Genomic DNA, 5,128 nt, shown 5'->3' with positions numbered 1-5,128 from the left:
TTTGCAAGACTTTGATGCAATTGTTTGGATGATTTCAGGGAAGAAGAGGCTAGGCAAGGAAGCAACAAAATCAATAAAGGAAGCTTGAATATCACATGTGGAGTTTAAGTTCCAGTTTAAGCTTAAACTGGAACTTAAACTACCAAGCCATATAATGCTGGAATTGAAGTTTAACCTCCAGTTTATGCGCATCAAGTTTATGGCGTTTGTTGATTTCCTACATAATTGGCCTCTTCCCAATCACCTCCTTCAGTGCTTTCTTCCTCTTGCTCTTGTGTGTGTATTGCAGCCACTTGTTTTGTTTCTAATTTCCTGGTGAGCTCTGCTAGTTGCTTGGCAAACACCTTGTTTTGGGCTAGAATTGTATCAACATGGTTCAGCTCCATGACTCCCTTAGTGTTGTGTCTCTCTGATGCATAGTAGTACTCATTCTCAGCCACTGTCTCAATCACTTCAATGGCTTCTTCCACAGTCTTTTTCCTGTTCAATGAACCTCCTGATGAATGGTCTACAGCCTTCCTTGATTCATAAGACAGTCCATCATAGAAAATATGCAATTGCGCCCAGTCATGGAACATGTCTGGTGGGCATTTCCTTGTCAAATCCTTGAATCTCTCCCATGCCTCGTAGAGAGTTTCACCATCTTGTTGTCTAAACGTCTGAACCTCAGATCGAAGCCTATTGACCTTTTGTGGGGGGTAGAAACGTGCCAGAAACTTGCTTTCCACCTCATCCCAGGTTGTTAGGCTCCCCCTTGGGAATGATTCCAGCCACTTAGCTGCCTTGTCCCTAAGTGAAAATGGGAACAAAAGCAGTTTATATGCATCTTCCTGGACTCCATTGGACTTCACAGTGTCACAAATTCTCAGGAATTTTGTGAGATGTTGGTTTGGGTCTTCATTAGCACTTCCACAAAATGAACAATGATTCTCCACAAGTGATATTAGCTGTGGTTTGAGCTCAAAATTGTTGGCCTGAATGGGTGGTTTCTGGATGCTGCTACCACAATTCCCAGAGGTTGGGTTTATGTATGAACTAAGAACCCTCCTCTCAGGAATGGCATTATTTCCATCAGCTCTCTCATGGTTGTGAACTTCTCTATCCATGTTGAGATCTAAAGCTTCCTCAAAATTGTCCTCAGATTCTCCTTCAGATTCCTCTTCTCCCAGTACTCTCTTCCCTCTTGCTTCCCTTCTCAGTCTATGAAGGGTCCTCTCTGGTTCGGTATATGGAGGAGTTGATGTCTCTCCTCTCCTACCTGTCATGCAAGAACACAGCACAGGCAACAAACAAGTGAAATACTCTTGGTTAATGGAAGAGTATGGTTAGAGCAGTTGAGGAATTAATTCAAACAGTTAGTGAGTCAGTGAGTTAGTTGCTTGAATTTAAAGGCATAAAGAAAGAAAGCATGTAACAGAGTGCAGAAATTAAAATTCAACAAGTAACTTGTACTGAATTAATCAAAACAAAAAAGAAAAATGCTCAATCTAGTTAACTTCCAATTTGAGAATTGTCAATCGAAAACCAATCCCCGGCAACGGCGCCATAAACTTGATGCGCATAAACTAGTTATGCTACGATTTAGGAAATTGCACGATCGGCAAAATTCCTTCCGGCAAGTGCACCGGTTATCGTCAAGTAAAAACTCACAATAGAGTGAGGTCGAATCCCACAAGGATTGGTTGAGTGAGCAATTCGGATTAGAAGTGTGTTCTAGTTGAGCGGAATCAAGATTTAGATGAGAATTGCGGAATGTAAAATTGGCGGGAAACGTAAATGACAAGAAATTTAAATGGCGGAATCTTAAATTGCATGAAGTAAAGAGCAGAAGCTAAATTGCTGAAATTAAAGGGAATGGGGGTGATTGCATGAATTTAATTGCAGAATGTAAAGAGAAAGTGGAAATCAGAAATGGGGAATTCATTGGGTTATAGGAGATATTGAGATCTCCGAATCAAAACATGTTTATCTCTTCCTCAACCAATGCGTTCATTGAATTTTGCTTGGCAATCTTATATGATTGGATCCCAATCCCTTGGCTCACCAATTCTCTCTAAAAACGAACAAATTCCCAATCCCTTGGTTTAAATGTTCATAAGAAGAGATGATGCTCGATCACTGATTATACCACACAGTTTCATGAACCACAATTTGGTAGGATTACATGTCACAATATCCATCCAAACCCCAATCCAATTCACTGTGAGAAAGCTTCTCTAGCATGAATCCTCCATTCCTTTCCCAAGGTTCCGAAGGATTCCAATTATGGGTAGTTTCTTTCCCAAGACAACTACCCAATGGAATTAGATCGAGAAGCTTTCTAACAAAACTCAAGAGAAAAGATTGAAGAAGAAGATAAACTATTATTGATTCATTGAATTACAATAGAGCTCCCTAACCCAATGAAAGGGGGTTTAGTGAGTCATAGCTCTGAATTCAATTACAAAGATATGAAAACTAGCCAAATGAAAAGGTAAAAGTCCCTGCTAACTTAAATTCTATCCTATTTATACACTTTCTATATTGAGCTTCTGTTGTGTTTCTTGGGCTTTGAGGCCTCTCCCTGCTTTCCTTTTGCCTTGGGTTTATGATCCATAATCTTGATGAGGCTGTTGATCCAAAATCTGTAACATTCATTGGGCCAACTTAGTGATAATCAAATAATGACACATGACTCAATAAATTGAAATTTCAGACTCATCAATCCTTCAGGCCCAATCCCCTAAACCATGATATTCAATTGGGTTTCATACCAGAGTAAGTTTAAGTTAATGTTTGTGCTCAAATACTAACTTAAACCGCAATATTGTTGGCCCAGAAACCTTTTCCAAGAGTGGCGTTTAAGTTGCAGTTTAAGCTTAAACTGTAGCTTAAACGCCAGACACTTCCAGTGATGCCTTTTGTGGAAGCACGTTTAAGCTTCAGTTTAAGGTTAAACTGAAGCTTAAACGTGGAAATGGAAGAAGGCAGCCCTGGAGGGTAACTTAGTCGAACACGTTTAAGCTTCAGTTTAAGGTTAAACTGAAGCTTAAACGTGGAGATAGAAAAGACAGCCCTGGAGGTCGAACACGTTTAAGCTCCAGTTTAAGGTTAAACTGGAGCTTAAACGTGGAAGCTGAGAAAGGTAGCCCTGGAGGTGTCGAACACGTTTAAGCTCCAGTTTAAGGTTAAACTGGAGCTTAAACGTGGAAATGGAGAAAGCAACCCTGGAGGAGAAAACTTGGTCGAACACGTTTAAGCTCCAGTTTAAGGTCAAACTGGAGCTTAAACGTGGAGATGGCTCCCTGGTGCACTTCCCATTTCTGGCGTTTAACCTCCAGTTTAAGGTTAAACTGGAGGTTAAACGTGGAAATGCTTCCTGATTGGCATTCTCATTCTGGCGTTTAACCTCCAGTTTAAGGTTAAACTGGAGGTTAAACGTGGAATGCTTCTTTGGTGAGACTTTCATTCTGGCGTTTAACCTCCAGTTTAAGGTTAAACTGGAGGTTAAACTTCAATTCCAGCATTATATGGCTTGGTAGTTTAAGTTCCAGTTTAAGCTTAAACTGGAACTTAAACTCCACATGTGATATTCAAGCTTCCTTTATTGATTTTGTTGCTTCCTTGCCTAGCCTCTTCTTCCCTGAAATCATCCAAACAATTGCATCAAAGTCTTGCAAAATTTCATGAGAAATCTTCCATTCATAGCATTCAAGTAATATAACTAAAAACTCATGGAATTTGCATCAAAATCTTCATGTTGAATGATTTAAGACAAGCATGACTATTTGGCCCAAATGATTACTTAAGGCTCAAGAAAATGCATAAAACAACTAAAAATAAAAGAAAAAGGCTAGTGAAACTAGCCTAAGATGCCTTGGCATCACAACACCAAACTTAATCCTTGCTTGTCCCCAAGCAAGTTCTGAATTATTGAGAAGAAAGAATGAAACAGAAAGTAAATTCATTAGCCATATCAGTAAGTAATTGACATTGATTAATGGGGTGTTCATGCAGAAAGTTGTTGCAGCATCACTTTATTGTTTCTTAGGTAAGAATGTCACTTTTTATGTTTCTACTAAAACACTGCTATGGCCTCTTGTTATTCACATATCCTTGGCAAGTTTCTTTTCTTTGTTTTTCTTTTTCTTTGAGCTTATTTGCTCCTTGTTGCTCAGTGTCATGTGTTGCACAAGCCTTTGGCATTTTCTTTTTCTTATTAGTGCACTACACATATCCACTACAGGCATTTTAGTTCACATTTCTTCTTGAGACATTGGTGCCCAGCACCTCTTTGTGTGACTAAATGTTTTGTATTTAGGTTGCTCTTGATAATGGACTTTTGGTTGATAATCCCGGGTTAGTTAACCCAAGTTACCAAGTGTTGAAACACTCCTCAGAACCTATTCATCCAAGCATATCCTTAATACATAAACACCACAGGCATTTGTCTCAGAAGTTCAAACCATTGGTGCCTAGCTTATTTTCTCAATTTTTTTTGCTTTTTGGTTGCCCTTTTTCAGTGGCTTTTTCTTCTTCTTCTTCTTTTTTTTTCATGGCCAAAGACATTTATTCATCAAGATCCATAGACAGCATCCTAATTTCCACTAAAAGTGACAATTCTAACTTTATTTCTTAGTGAGCCGACTATTCAATCAAACATGCATACCACCACTTAATCTTATTTGATTTCTTACTAAATGGAATTGAGTTACTTTTGTTCAAACTTTTCTTTTATTTTTGGAAACAGAACAAGCATGGCAAGCATACATTTAAGCAAGTGAAGTTTATCCAGACACTTAGACTATCACTTATTTGGAAATTAAACAAACAGACAAACAAAAACTGCAATGACTCAAACTTAAAGCAGGGGTGCATGCAAACTTCCAATGTCAGCAATTCAAAGTACAAGCAATTAAGTGACAATACAACCTTTTAGCATCTTCTTTGTTGTTCATCATCCTTCCTAGCCTTGGTGTTCTCTTTGATGATGATGTATATTCCTTCCATGAGATTGATTGTCTTCCTGCAAAGCTATTAGAAGTTGCTTGTTCCTCAAGCACTTTGAGAATTGGTTAGCATGCATCTATGTTTGTAGGCCTCTGAACTTAGATTGGTGTGTGAACACCAAACTTAGTTCCTTGCCATA

At 38.8% G+C, this 5,128-nt stretch overlaps 1 non-coding gene across 1 annotated transcript; it reads left to right on the top strand.

Moving 5' to 3' along the window:
• The first annotated feature begins 576 nt into the window (after nt 1–576).
• On the top strand, nt 577–680 carry LOC148577249 (small nucleolar RNA R71). The gene has a single exon (XR_015904474.1). It is a non-coding gene; the product is annotated as a small nucleolar RNA R71 (small nucleolar RNA).
• The last annotated feature ends 4,448 nt before the right edge of the window (nt 681–5,128 follow it).

Source organism: Arachis ipaensis, chromosome B1, assembly GCF_059453495.1.
Source record: "Arachis ipaensis isolate K30076 ecotype BB chromosome B1, ASM5945349v1, whole genome shotgun sequence".
Classification (NCBI taxonomy): domain Eukaryota; kingdom Viridiplantae; phylum Streptophyta; class Magnoliopsida; order Fabales; family Fabaceae; genus Arachis; species Arachis ipaensis.
Note: the sequence above shows the minus strand (reverse complement) of the source record. Positions and strands in the feature narration are given on the sequence as shown.